Source organism: Chaetodon trifascialis, chromosome 14 (assembly GCF_039877785.1).
Source record: "Chaetodon trifascialis isolate fChaTrf1 chromosome 14, fChaTrf1.hap1, whole genome shotgun sequence".
In the NCBI taxonomy this organism is placed as follows: Eukaryota; Metazoa; Chordata; class Actinopteri; order Chaetodontiformes; family Chaetodontidae; genus Chaetodon; species Chaetodon trifascialis.
Window position 1 is genome coordinate 2,197,690 of NC_092069.1, and position 14,506 is coordinate 2,212,195.

General features: G+C 43.3%; 1 protein-coding gene across 1 annotated transcript in view; it reads right to left on the reverse strand.

Annotated features, from left to right (window-relative positions):
• alkbh1 (alkB homolog 1, histone H2A dioxygenase) overlaps positions 1 to 14,506 on the reverse strand; it is a 246,835-nt gene that overhangs the window by 82,901 nt on the left and 149,428 nt on the right. The window lies entirely within an intron of this gene.

Consider the following 14,506-nt stretch of genomic DNA (forward strand, 5'->3'; position numbering starts at 1 on the left):
GAAAACGGAAAATCCATTTCCTCTCATGCTCATTGTCCCCACAGTCTAATATATTTTTTTAATGTTTTCCTCCACCTGCCTTATTTTCTGTAGCTGTGTCATCATAACTTGTCTCTGGTGTGTGAATATCCTGCATGACATGAAAATATGGACAGTCTCAGCCTCATGAGTCATGACACTGATCACAAATGCCTGTTGGATGTTTTCCCATGATGAAGAGTGTGCTGCTAAGGTTGCTATGGCCAATTTTCAGTCTGCTTAGTGTGACTTGTTCTTCCTCTTGTGTCCCCTACTTCTTGTAATACCCACTCCGTTTTGTATTGCATGTAGATGTCTCCCTTTTGCTGCACTGTCCCAAAACTGTTGCCACTGTTCAGTTTCATTTTCCTCCACACTATGCCTTTCCCTTCTAGTTTTGACAATTTAATACAGACTTCAACCGTTTCTTTTTTGACTGCTTCTTTCACTAGTTTGTCTGCTCTCTCGTTTCCCTGGACACCTGAGTGTGATGGAACCCACATGAATGTTACATTTATCCTTTTTCTCACTATTCGTGAGTTACAAAGGCTGGCACTGAATCACTGTATATTAATAAAGGACTGCAATTAATCTGCTCACTCTACTCTAATGCCATTAGGATAGCATATAGCTCAACTGTATATACAGTATATTCAAATAATCTGACGTTCTCTTGTTGAATCCTAGTGTGTAAAAGGGTACAACAACTGCAGACCCTGTTGCGTTTGTTTGAGGATCCTTCAATCCATCTGTAAAAATCTGAACCCATCCATCCATCCATCCATTTTCTATGCCGCTTATCCCTTTCAGGGTTGCGGGGGGGCCGGAGCCTTTCTCGGCTGTCAACGGGCGGGAGGCGGGGTACACCCTGGATCGGTCTCCAGCCGATCGCAGGGCACATACACACAACCATTCACACTCACACTCACACCTAGGGGGCAATTTTAGAGTCACCAATCAACCTAATGAGCATGTTTTTGGTCTGTGGGAGGAAGCTGGAGAGCCTGGAGAGAACCCACACATGCACGGGAAGAACATGAAAACTTCACACAGAAAGGCCTGACCCGGGAATCGAACCGGTGACCTTCTTGCGGTGAGGCATGCGCACTACCTGCTGTGCCACTGCGCAGCCAAAATCTGAACCCATTCTTTATATTTCTGGTCTTGTAACTATAATATTCATTAATTAAATCTGTATTCTTACAGAGCTTAATTCTGAGTAGTTCTAGGTCAACACAAGGGTTTTCTAATATCCATACGGGTCCAACTGGCCACACAATAGTATCCTCAATCTCCTTATCACATACTCCTCTTGCAACTTGATTTCCCTTCCAGCCGAAGCCTTCTTTGCATGGCCTGTCCATCCTCCAACATACCTGCAGCACCATTTTTGCAGGATGGCTGTCTCCATGTCCCTTTGTATTTGTCCAGTAGTTGGCCATCAGTTGCTTCCGACGTATTCCTAATGGCATCTCACCTGCTTCAACTTGAACTGCACATACTGGTGGAGTTCTAACTCCTATGCATAATCTTAAGGCCCAAGCTTGTATGGTATTCAGGCCTGCTAGTACAGATTTTGCTGCTGATCCATATACAATGGTTCCGTAATCTAATTGCGATGGCATAAGGGTGACATATGTGTTTCAACGATGCAAAGTCAGCTCCCCATTTCCAATCCTGCCCGACATCTCATGATATTTATTACTTTTTACATTCAATTGCTACATATCTAATGTGCTTTCTCCATGTTAAACTCTGATAAAAAAAACTCCCAGAAAGCAAAAACTCTCAACTCTCTCTAAGTTTTCTCCATAAAATTTCATGCTACCTTCCCTGAGTGGGAGGAACATAATTTTAGTTTTTTCCACCAAAAATTTAAATCTCCATTTTGTTTCCCATTTTTCCATCCATCCATCCATCCATTCTTCCTCTTGTCCACAGAGGTCTGCTGTTTGCAGACAGCGACCGCTCTGTGTTCATTAGGATATTTAGAAATATATCATTTATCATAATGGAAAATAGGGTTGGACTAACTACAATCCCCTGCAGTATCCTGCAGTTCAGTCAGTATCAGTATCTGCAGTTTTCTACTATATATATAGATCCAACAGCTCTGATCCTATCGTCACCTAAATAGTTCTTCCACCTAGGAAATCCATAATCCAGTTGAACATTTTCCCTTTGATTCCAATTGAATGCAGTTCGAAAATTTTTATTAATGGATAGCCCCTTGAGATGAACCATCTCATTTTCAAGGGGGTCCAACAGAAAACATACAGTACAGTACAATACAATACAACAACACAGTCACAAACAACATACACAGGCTCTCAGTTACCACCCCATCCCCACATAATTCCGCCAGACCCACAATACCCACACAAAGCACGTAGTATAGTACCAGCCATAACAATAATGTCGACATTAATATCAGTATTAATAGTAATAGCGATACTATGTAATGACATCAATAATATAACACACCATTACTACACTGTCCACAGTACAGCAAAAGCACTAATATACAATAATATGCCATGAATAGTAACAGCAACAGCAACAACAATAAAACACAACATCACAACCATTAAAAGCAGTTACATGATGTTTTAAGAAGACAAAATATTGTGCGTATATTGTTGGATAGAGAGTTCCAATCTTATGGGGCTTTAATTTTTAAAGCACGTCTGCCAAATTCTTTATTAGTTTTAGGAACAAAGAAAAAGAGTTGCTGAGTGTGTCTGAGAGGGTATGGTGATGTGAATGGGATTAAGTATTGTTTTAAATAGAAGAAGAAGAAGAAGAAGAAGAAGAAATGTACACGGGGAGAACATGCAAACTCCACACAGAAAGGCCCCCTTTTTCCTTGAGCAGCAGGCACTGAAGACATGGTGGAGGACACGCCACCAGCGCCCACAGCGGGATTCGAACCGGGGACCTTCTAGCTGTGACGGACGGACAGTTGAAGTGAATGCATTTGAAAATAAATAGGAGCCAATGGTAATGTCTTCTTCTATTGAGAGGTAAGCAGTTCAAAGATTCATACATGGAGCAGTGATGAGTTCGATATGGGCACCTTAAAATAAATCTGCATAGACTATTGTAAATGACACTGAGAGGTTGGAGATGTGTTTCAAAGGTGTTCTGATAAACAATGTCAGCATAGTCCAGAATAGGAAGTAATAACTGAGTGACAAATCTTTTCCTGATCTGAAGGGTAAAACAGTTTATGGAACGGTAGAGTATGGCTAGGTTACGACTTAATTTGTTTGTGATGGATTCGATGTGACATTCAAAAGAAAGCAAAGGATCAATCCAGAGGCCAAGATATTTAAATGAGATGGCTTGTGTAAGTGGTAAGCCATCAGTAAAGGAAATGGTCAGATCTGAGGCATCACCAAGACCTGGATTCTCATTTATAAAACATTGCGTGGAATCCATACTAAAAGTGTGCGTACGCCAAAAAATATTCGGATTTATAAAACCGTGCGTACTCACACCTGCACGCAATTTTCCCTTTATAAATCACACTCCACCTGGAAGATTGCGCAGGTGGATTCACCTCACATCCCACCCCCGACACACCCACATTTTACCATGAATGGTCAATACAAAGTGCCACATGAATGTCTTTGCATATAAATATGCCTGCTGATCAATGGCATTTTACGTACGATCATGGCAGAAATCGAGGTGCTTATGGGTGAGGTGGAGGCCAGAAAAGATATTTTGTTTGGTGGTCACAGTAGTGGCGTCACGAATAAAATAAAAAGAAATGAGTGGCAGCACGTCGTCACTGCAGTGAACAGTTCCAGTGCCACAGAGCGTTCTGTGGCAGAAATTAAAAAGAAGTGGTCGGATTTGAAGGTGGAGGCCAAGAAGAAAGTGGCATGGCACCGTCGAAGCACATCTGCTACTGGTGGGGGCAAGGGCGCACCCGAGCCCACACTGCTGGACACCAAGATAGCCTCGATCCTAGGTATGGCTAGCGTGTATGGCATAGTGTCAGAGAAGGAAGGAGACACCGATTTGGCAGAGACCACAGAGGAGACTGGTAAAGTACAGTTTTATCTGTTTATTAAAGTAAATATTTTAAGACTTGTGAAAAGGTAGTTGACTTCTTTGTGTCTCCAGTCATTGTGGAGCTGGAAGCAGTGGGTGACGAGGAGGTTCCGGGCACGGCGTGTCCTGGCACCGTGGCTGAAGGCCTGGCTGTCCCCAGCACCAGTGCATCCCAACCGCATGGCACACCTAGAAGTGGTTGGATCCTGACAGACGCTGTCCCTCAAACACAAAGGGACACCATCAGTGCCATTAATGAAGTCCGTGACGAGCTCCAGCAAATACGCACAGTGATGGGCAACATGTGTGAGGTCATGTCTGACATTGCCAGCTCCATTAAAGATCTTGTTAAAAAATGAAACATACTTGCCGTCTTATTTATGACACCTTCACGGAGCCTTGCTCCCTGCTGAAATTCCTCATGTCGGGGAGGTGGTTGTGGATCCGGGTCCTCGTGGTGTGGGGGAGGGAGGCCATGTGGGAGGGGAACAGCATTCCCCAGTGCCACATTGTGCAGAACTCCACAAGCCATTATTATTTTACACACCTTTGTAGGGTGATAAAGCAGTCTGCCCCCTGAGGCATCCAAACACCTCCACCGAGCTTTGAGGAGGCCGATGGCTCTCTCCACGACGGAGCATGCGCGAGAATGTGCCACATTGAAGCGCACCTCCTCTGCGCTCTGCGGGTTGGTGAAGAGGGTGAGGAGCCAGTGCTTTAGGGGGTAGCCACTGTCACCTGCAAGGCATAACAGAAGAGTAATTATACATCAGGCTTTAATGGGTAGAATCTATACAATGGTGTTTATGCACTTACCCAGGAGCCAGCCATCACGCGCAGTGCCTGCCTGCAGCCTGCTCCCTACACTACGGTGCATCAGGATGAATGAGTCATGTGTTGAACCAGGCCACCGTGCCACTACATTCGTCAAGATCATGTCCGAGGTACAAATAATTTGTACATTGAGAGAATGCACATTTTTTCGGTTCACATAAGCAAATTCATTTTCACTCGGAGCCCTTATAGCAATGTGAGCACAGTCAATTGCGCCGATTACATTTGGGAAACTGGACATTGCTGCAAATTGCCTTTTAATGTCGGCCTGTTCACCCACAGTGTAAGGAAACCTGATGTATCGACTGGTCATTTTTTATAATGCCATCCAAAACGGCTGGCATTATGGCGCTGAGGGATGGCTGCGATATTCCAGACCTAAAGACATAATTTAACTGAATTATATCATACCCAAAAGGGGCTTTAGACAGACAATGTAACATTATATAATATTAATCATATCAAACACTTACCTGTCGGCTAATTCCCGCTGAAAGGAGCCAGTCGCCAGGAACCCCAGAGTGGTCAGCACCTGGATATGCACCGGGATGGCGTAGTTCCGGCGGGTGGGTCTATTTAACACTGGGCCCAGTTCAGCACATAGATCCAAGAGCACCGCTCTAGGGAATCTAAATCGGCTTATTAGCCAGTCATCATCACGGGCCAGGAAATCTCCATGGTCCCTAAAACTTCTCTCCATCCTGATCCTACCATTTGCGTGATCTTCCAGCAGTGCCAGCGCATCCATTGTGCAGCATTACGCACGAGTGTCACCGCACTATTTATATGCTTACTCAGCAAACTGAATGATTGTTACACACCTTGTCACAATTACTACTAATCAATCAGTGCCATCCACCGCTCTGTATCATTTGAAGATGGAAGTATGATATATGAACATTGTGCATACAGTAGTAGGCCTAACGGCTCACTAAAGGAACACATCTCTAACACTGCAGACTTGGGTGTTCATGATTACGCGGGTCTATAAGTCTGATATGTGATGACATTAAATGTATGAGATCAGTCTGGCTTCAATTCACCACCTCACCATCTGCACCGCCAGTTCCCCCTGTCTCCAAAATGTTCGTAAGCAAGCATCAAAGTTGGCGTTCCGGTGCGCACATTCTCACGCTAAGTTTATTTTTATAAATCACAACCTTTGCGTAGGAAGTTGCGTACGCAACTTTTATGCCCCATTTTGTGCGTAAGCAAGTTTTATAAATGAGACCCCAGGTCTGGTGCCAAACAACATACAACATGATTTCTTTTTGTTCAGAATTAGTTTGTTTGATGAAAACCACCTTTGAACTGAGGCAAACTCACGTTGCAAAGTATTTTCAATGATAGATTTATTGGCACTGGATGAATATATTACGGCGTCATCAGCATATAAGTGTACCTGACAGTTAGAGCATATTTTTGGGAGATTGTTAATGAATATGGAAAAGATAAGTGGTCCTAGAGATGAGCCTTGTGGTACTCCCTTCATGAGAATTGCATAATCAGAGTTATTGCCATTAAGACGTACACACTGTCATCTATTATGAAGATATGAATTGAACCAGAGTAAGCTATTTTGAGAGACACCAAATGAATAGAGTTTATCAAGTAGTAAATACTGGTCAACAATGTCAAATGCCTTAGTTCGGTCAAGAAATGTTGCGCCAGTGAGTTCGCAGTGTTCAGAGGAAGTATACACATCATTATTGAGCTTTAACAGAGCTGTAGTTGTTGAAAAATTGTGTCTGAAACCAGATTGGCATGGGGATAAAATATTGTAGTCAGTGATATATTGTGATAGTTGATTAAAAATTAATTTTTCAAATATTTTTGCTATAGAATTAATAATGGAAATTGGACGGTAATTGTTGATATCATTTGGGTCTACTCCCTTATGGAGTGGAGTGACAGTGGCACATTTCCAGGCAGAGGGGAGGGTAGAGGTTGAGAGTGAGAGATTGAACAGATCACAAAATGGGTACATTAAAATATTTGCTGCAAGTTTAATCAATTTTATCTCGATGCCATCTGGTCCATGTCCACAGTCATCCTTGAGTTCATTAATTATGCACTGAACTTCAGCAGGTAGTATTTTATGAAAAGAAAATGAACTGTTACAGGAAGAGCTAGGAGAAAAAGCATATCCTGGAGATAAGTCAAACACATAGGAGCTACCAGCAGATGTAAAGTGCTGGTTAAAGATGTTTGAAATAGCTGATGGGTCCTGAATGATGTTATAGTGAAAGCGAATCTGGCTACTAGTGCTTTTGTTTGATTTGTTGAGGATATTATTCATGTTTTTCCAGAACTGTTTTGGGTTGTGGATATTTTCAGATAGTTGGTTTTTATAAAAGTCTGATCTAGCACTACGTGTTTTGGTTTTGCATAAATTCCTAATATTAATATTAAATTAAATATAAATATTAAATTCCTATATTTTTCCCAGTCAGCAGCATCCTTACGTACTCTATAGCGCTTCCAAGCTTTATCCCGTTGTTTGAAGAGGTTGATCAGATCAGAGCTGATCCATGGTAAGTGTTTTCCTTTGACCTTAATTTCTTTCCAAGGGGCGTGTTTGTCAATAACATGTGTGATTTCAGCATAAAAATAGTTCCAAGCATCTTCAGTATATGGTATGAGTTGGAATCTGTCCCAGTTTATTGCAATCAAATCATAAATGAAATTATCGAAATTAATATACTTGCATTGTCTTACTTTAATGCATTTCAGAGGTAGATGAGGAGATTTCATTTTCCATACACAGAAGATGGTTGAGTGATCACTGAAGCAGTTTAATCAGAAGTCCCTCTTTCCACAACATGTCATAGGCTTTCTCAACAACAAAAAACACTGCAGCCACTGTTTCCTGATTTACTTGTGCTTTCCTTATTTCATCTACTAAACACACTATTGGATCCATTGTGCTCTTTCCTTTCCTAAATTTGCTCTGATATGTAGCCACCATACCTCTACTTTCTAAAACATACTTTAATCTCTCATTTATCATACACTCTATTAATTTACAAATGTGTGATGTCAAAACAATTGGCCAGTAGCTTCCAGGCTTGCTGTTATCTTTCCCGGGTTTCCTTATTGGAATAACTATTGCTTCTTTTCAGCTTCTTGGCATTTGTCCCTCATCCCACACTTTGTTGTACAGTATTAACAATTTCTCCAGACTTCTTACGCTAAGATGTTTCATCATGTAACAGAGTTCATCTTTACCTGGTGCTGTCTTTCCTATTTTATCTAGTGCCTTTTTTAATTCCCCCATGTTGAAATGAATATTTTTCCAACCATCTACATTATCCTTCCTATTTAAAGCCTCCATATTTTCAGATTGTGTTCTCTCTCTCTGCCTCTTCTTCCTTCCTCTGATAAATTACTGGAGCTATATACCCTAACAAAATGCTTTGCCAATATCTCTGCCTTTTCCTTATTCGTTACTGCAGCTTCACTTCCCTTAGTCAGTACTAACTCCACTCCCTTCTGTCCCCTCTCGTCTTTTTAATCATCCCCCACACCTCTCCTTCTTTCACAATGGATCCAATGGAATTACAGTATTTCCTTCAGTGTACCCTTTTTGCCTGTCTTACTGTTCTCCTTACTACTGTCTGAGCTTGTTTGAACTGAATCAGATGTTGCAAATTGTGAGTTCTTTAAATACCTTATTTCTACTTCTTATGTAACCCAGCAGTTACTGCTGCTGCTGTGGTTGCCTGGGCAACGGTCAACGGGCGACGGGAAGGGAAGATGACGGGCAGCGAACGTCCTCCTCTGCAGGTCACTCGGCCACAGCACCTCAGCAGCTCAGCAGTCTCTCTCTCTGTGACCCCTCAAATCCACAGTCGTGGATAGAACCCGTTCCCCCTCTGGTGGCTACCATGGAAAAACATCACTGTATGAATCGCTCTCGGTGGAGCCTCTGAACCCCACATGCGGCTGCAGCTACACCCCTCTGAGCCCGCGAATTCCCCACTAGGGGCGGTATCGTAAACCAGTTGACTGTCGTGAGAACTGCCATCATGCGGCGCTTAAAGGGCAATGCACCCAAAACAAACCTGACAAAGGTACATTAAGTAACTGCAGTTACTGCTGGGTTACATCCTCCCCCACTTAGACTGTGACGTCCCCGTCACTATTAATTACAGAATGTAGTACCCATGCAACTTGCCGCTGCAAAGACAAAAAAAACCAATGCAACAGTGTTTGCTGTGTGGGGCGACATACCTTGTGATGTTTACAATGTGCTCTAGCTCCTACTTGGTAGTCACTAAGGTAAGCTGGTGGTAGCCTTCGTCTCTGCGGCCTAACTTGTGCAGGAATAGGACTAACCTCTGTATCATTGTCTGATAACTCTGTCTGTTCTGAAATAAATTCAGGGGCTTCAGGATTCAGAGAGTGTTCAACCTGAGATACAGTCTGTTCAAGAAGTTCAGGATTCAGAGAGTGTTCAACCTGAGATACAGTCTGTTCAGGAAGTTCAGGATCCACAAAAAATGAACCATCTGCATCATTCCCCTCATCAGGTGTCACAGCCGCCTGCGGCTGAGTGACCTGCACATCTTCTCCATCTTCTCGTGTTGCTGCAGATAAGAACCCACAGGGAAGGAGCATGTCACGATGCAGAACTTGCTCTCTGCCCTCTCCATCTTCAGGCTTTACAACATAGACAGGGATACTCTCATCAGGCTGTTTGACAACCACATGAACAGTAAATTCCCACTTATCAGAGATTTTGTGCTTCTTTCTGAGACTCAGGTTTCTCACAAGAACTCTGTCTCCTACTTCCAATGGCAGGGCAGTCACTCTAGCATCGCAGCGTCTTTTGTTCAACAACTGCCTTTTTTCTGCATTTCTTGACGCTTGCTCGTATGCATGTCTGAGTCTTTTCTTTAGGTCTCGCACATACTGTGAGTGTGTTTTGGAATTGTGGCCTGGAGGGCTGATGCCAAAGCAGAGGTCAATGGAAAGGCGTGGCTCCCTTCCAAACATGAGAAGAAAAGGGGCTTCTTTAGTCACATCATGCTTAGTACAATTATAGGCATGTACGAGGGGCCTGACGTATTTCCTCCATTCCTCTTTCTTTTTCTCCTCCAGCGTTCCCAAAAGACCCAGCAACGTCCTATTAAATCTTTCCACCGGATTCCCTCTCGAGTGGTAGGGAGTTGTGTGAGATTTTGAGATTCCAGCGTGCTTACAAAGCTCTGCTACAAGTTCTGACTCAAAGCACGCTCCCTGATCACTATGCAGTCTGCGAGGGAAGCCATAATGACTAATAAAGTTCTCCCATAACACTGTGACAACAGTCTTTGCTGTCTGATCTCTTGTTGGATACGTCTGTGCGTATTTTGTATAGTGATCAGTTACTACTAGTATGTTCCTGGTGTCTCTTGTGTCAGGTTCTAGTGTCAAAAAATCAATGCAAACTAATTCTAAGGGACCACTGACCTTGATGTTTACCAGTTTGGACGCCTTTTGAACTCTAGCTTTACGGCTCACACATCTTTCACAGTTTTTACACTTTCATTTTTGGCTAGAAGAACCGGGCACTGGCTAGCTCTAGTGTTCTTTCAATGCCAATATGGCCTACTTCATCATGAACGCCTTGAAAAGCTCTATCTCTGTGGCTACTGGGTATGACAAGCTGATGAAAAGCTTCACCTCGTGAAACTTTACGGAACAAAACACCATCTGCCAAAAGTAACTTTGTCCTCTCCCTCAAAAGGAGAACTACTTCTGGGTCCTCAGACTTTTTGTCTACTGTCTCAACATCTGTCTCACTTTCTAATATTTGAATCACTCGCGCCAGGGAGGCGTCTTCCCTTTGCAGCCTATGCCAGTCCTCCATAGACATTTCCGGTAAAGCAGAGTGACCTGGCCCTGGAACTGGGTCTTCCAGATCATCAGGGACAGCGCTTTCATCACATAGCAGGGTCTCAACTGCTGGTATCCCACAATCAGCATCCTGTTCATTTTGTGGGACTGTGTGCACGTAGACATTGTGGCGCATACAAAGAGTGTGAACTGTCTCCTCGTCCAAGACATTGAAATTGTCAGGTGCCAGGGTGGCATGATCCATCATACTGGAGATTCTCCTGTCCATCTCTTGAGACTCCTCATCATCTTGGGACCTTTCATGAGGTCTCCTTGAGAGCCCATCTGCTGCCCACATTTGTAACGAATGTCAAAATTGTATATCATAATTGACAGGGCAGCAAGTGTCGTGGAATTTGAAGGTCAAATGAACGATCCACAACAGGCCAGAAATAGTCAAATTCAGCTGTCTGAGAAAAAGTGCTCAAAAAGGATCTGCAGGAGTCAGGGTCCGAGATGCAAACACTTTATTGCCGCGACAACAAAGGGAGAGATATCCAGAAACACACAAGGTGTAACTCTGAAGAAGTCTCCGACCTACAATGGTCAGTGCTTTGTCTTTTATACAGTTCTGCTGAAGGTATTCCCCGCCCTTGGGGCATCTTTTCTTTTTTTTCTAGGCTCTTCTATTTTTTTTACACCATTAGGTACTTTTTGGCTGCTATCTCCTCTTTTCTCCTCTCTATTCCTCTAATTTTACACCATTAGTTTTTGATTGTCATGGGCTCTGTTTTTTAAAAATAACATCAAATTACAGTTTATTATCATGATTGCATGTAAGCATAAGGACATGTCACATAGAGAATGTATTAAAAATACAGCAAAGTATATTAACCATTACTACCATTACATATAAACCATTATTTGTTAAAGCACAGTAAATCATAGTTATCATTATAAGACCATTTAGTTCTTTCATGATTATAAATATATATAAATGTCAAACATGGATTAAATACAGTAAGGTTATGTAAGGACACGTAAGGTTATATATGGTCACAATCATCCTGGTCTGAAACTAGTCAGAACCGGCTAGAACACCTGCAAGGCCATGGAAAGCCCCAAAGATTTATGATCCAGGTGCTCTGCCCTCACAATGTTAGCTGCACAGTGTCATTGCTGCACATCATCATCACTGCACAGCAACCTCTCTGGTTATCCTTGCATCATGTCGTCTTGACCTTTATGCGCGCCTTCTTTACTCAAGCAAGTAAGCAATTAATTTCTACCATCATATCAAGCTCCCCAGAGCTGCTACTACCGACTACCATTAGTTACAGTGTTGTACTTGATTCTTCACATATCTGTTAGAAAAAATTATACTACATCTCCCCCCTTTGTGACTGTAAAGTCACAGAGCCGGCTCAACCAAACTAGTATTAGCTGGGATCCCTAATCAACTTAATGAACAACAATTCCTCATAAGTGAGCAATTCGTCATAAGAAGGAAGACACAGCAAACCGTTTCCAAGGACAGTGAGGCATAAATACATATAATCAGTAGTATTGAACTTCCAGTCGTAACCTGCAGTAGTAAGGCACTTTTGATAACTTCAAACCCATATATCATAGTAAAACAATATATCATATGTCATAATAAATGCAGAGAAACATGAGGTGAATAAACATACAGATAAAGACTTAAATCACTTCTGCGTATTTCCCTTTGGTGAACAGCATCATAGACAATCATTTCAGTGGTTACAGACACTAGTGATTTTCAGCAGGATTGACATGATTAGAAGTATGGAAAGTCTCTCAGTCCACACGGTTCAGGGGCTATCAGCACCTGGTGGATCAGGGGATGGGGAGGTTGGAGAAAATGGATGGGAATCTGGGCTGGATGGGACAGAGGAGGTAATTGGAGGTGGAGTGGGAGAGGCAGGTGTGGCCTGGGTAGGTGTGATCAGGAACCTTTGTCTCAGGGCTTCAAGCCGTTCCCCGAGCTCTTCAACACGCTCTTCTTGTCTGCGTATTTTGGCATCGCGGAGAATGATATAAGTCTGTTGTTGGTCATAGGCCTCCCGAAGCTTGTAAAAAGCCTGTCGTTCGACATGATATTTTTTTAGGAGGGCATCCTTTGCCTGTAGGGCGGCATTTCTGTCAAGAACTGCTGCATACTTTTCTCGGGACAGGGTATTTCTCTCCTGTGTCAGGGCATCCTTTTCTGCTACAAGAAGCGCTTTCTCCCTTTCCCATTGCTCCTTCTCATAGCGATACAGAGTGGCATCAAGACGCATCCGCTGCCGCGATCGCTGAGAGAGAGCGTTACGGCGCTGTTGCATAAGGAAGGCACATTCTTGGGGTGTTTTATTTTCCAGGTATGGTCTGAAGTGCTCCATATCCATGAGGAGTGTAGAGGGATCAAGGAGACGGTTTGGAGTGGGAGCCACAGCGTGGACAGGCGTGACCCCTTGTGCGGGCGTAGCCCCATAACTAGCAGCAGGAACATTGCTAGTTTGAGGCTCCAGGAGCAAAGACAATAGAGAAGTTGGCGGGTTTTGGGGTGTTGCTGCAGCAGATGTGCTAGCATAAGCATGCTCAGCAGGGTGTGACTGATCTGTGGTTGGCCCTTCAGCAACCTGATGGCCAGACGTAGGTTCTGATCCGTCCATTGACATCAGTGGGGCTCGGGAACCATGGGGTTGAGCCATCCAATTGCCTCCTCGAGGGGTAGAGATGGCCGGCGAAGCAGGAACAGCCAGGTGTGAGGCATGTGGTGCCTGCACTGAATCGCCAACTGCCGTCTGCATTCGCCCAGGAGATGGATAGGGTGGAGGAGGGTGGATGGAACCACTCGGAGTCTGCAGATCACGCTGCCAGTTGGTACTCGGACGGTCAGACATCTCTGTCTTTGTAGAGCGATATGGAGAGGTTAGTGGACACATAAACCTTACACTAGATGGTATCTATAATAATCCTCTTCCTTTGCTAGAATAGCTCTTTCTGTTTTGTCCACAAAGTAAAGTTTTTCTCCTATTTTAAAGGAGCGTTGGTTCTTACATGCAAATAAATGTGGACCGCGCTTAAAAAGGCCATCACCTGCGCACACATAGTGTTGATTAAAAAGCTTTGATAGCTTCCTCACCCCCTTTCTCTTGTGCTTTTGTAAAAACATATGGGTACTAAAGAGTATAAGCGAACCACAATACAGGGAAATTACATGTACAGTATTCTTCGTAGTGAGCGGTAATCGGTCAGGTGTTTCGGGAGTTACTAGATCAAAATCATATGTTAAAATAAGCCGGGTACATTTCGCTGTGAGGCCCAGGGGAAGATCATAATTCTTTTCTGTCCATGCCGTTGCTGTTATGGCTCGTATTCGGATGTCCTGGGGAAGTGGTGGCAAAGGAAAGTCTTTGGAATGCACAGAGGTGCCCAAATACTGCACATGCATTTTTGATTGGGTTATAAACACTGGTCCCAAAGGCAATACATCTAATATATCCTGTAAATTCTCATGATACTCTCGTATTTCTTTCGGTTTTCGCTTACCCCTTTGTTTTCTAGATTTCTTTCTTTCCATTGTCAGATTAAGATATACTGAGAACCGGATCTGTCATTTCCTCATACGTATTCGTCTTATCATCATTTACACGGGGTGTGCCTTCATCTGGTTGAATTTGGAGGAGGAATTGTCCTGGCATAAGCCGTGTTGCCCTTTTAATCATGGTAGACATCAGTGGCAAGATACAGCACATCAGAACTGCCA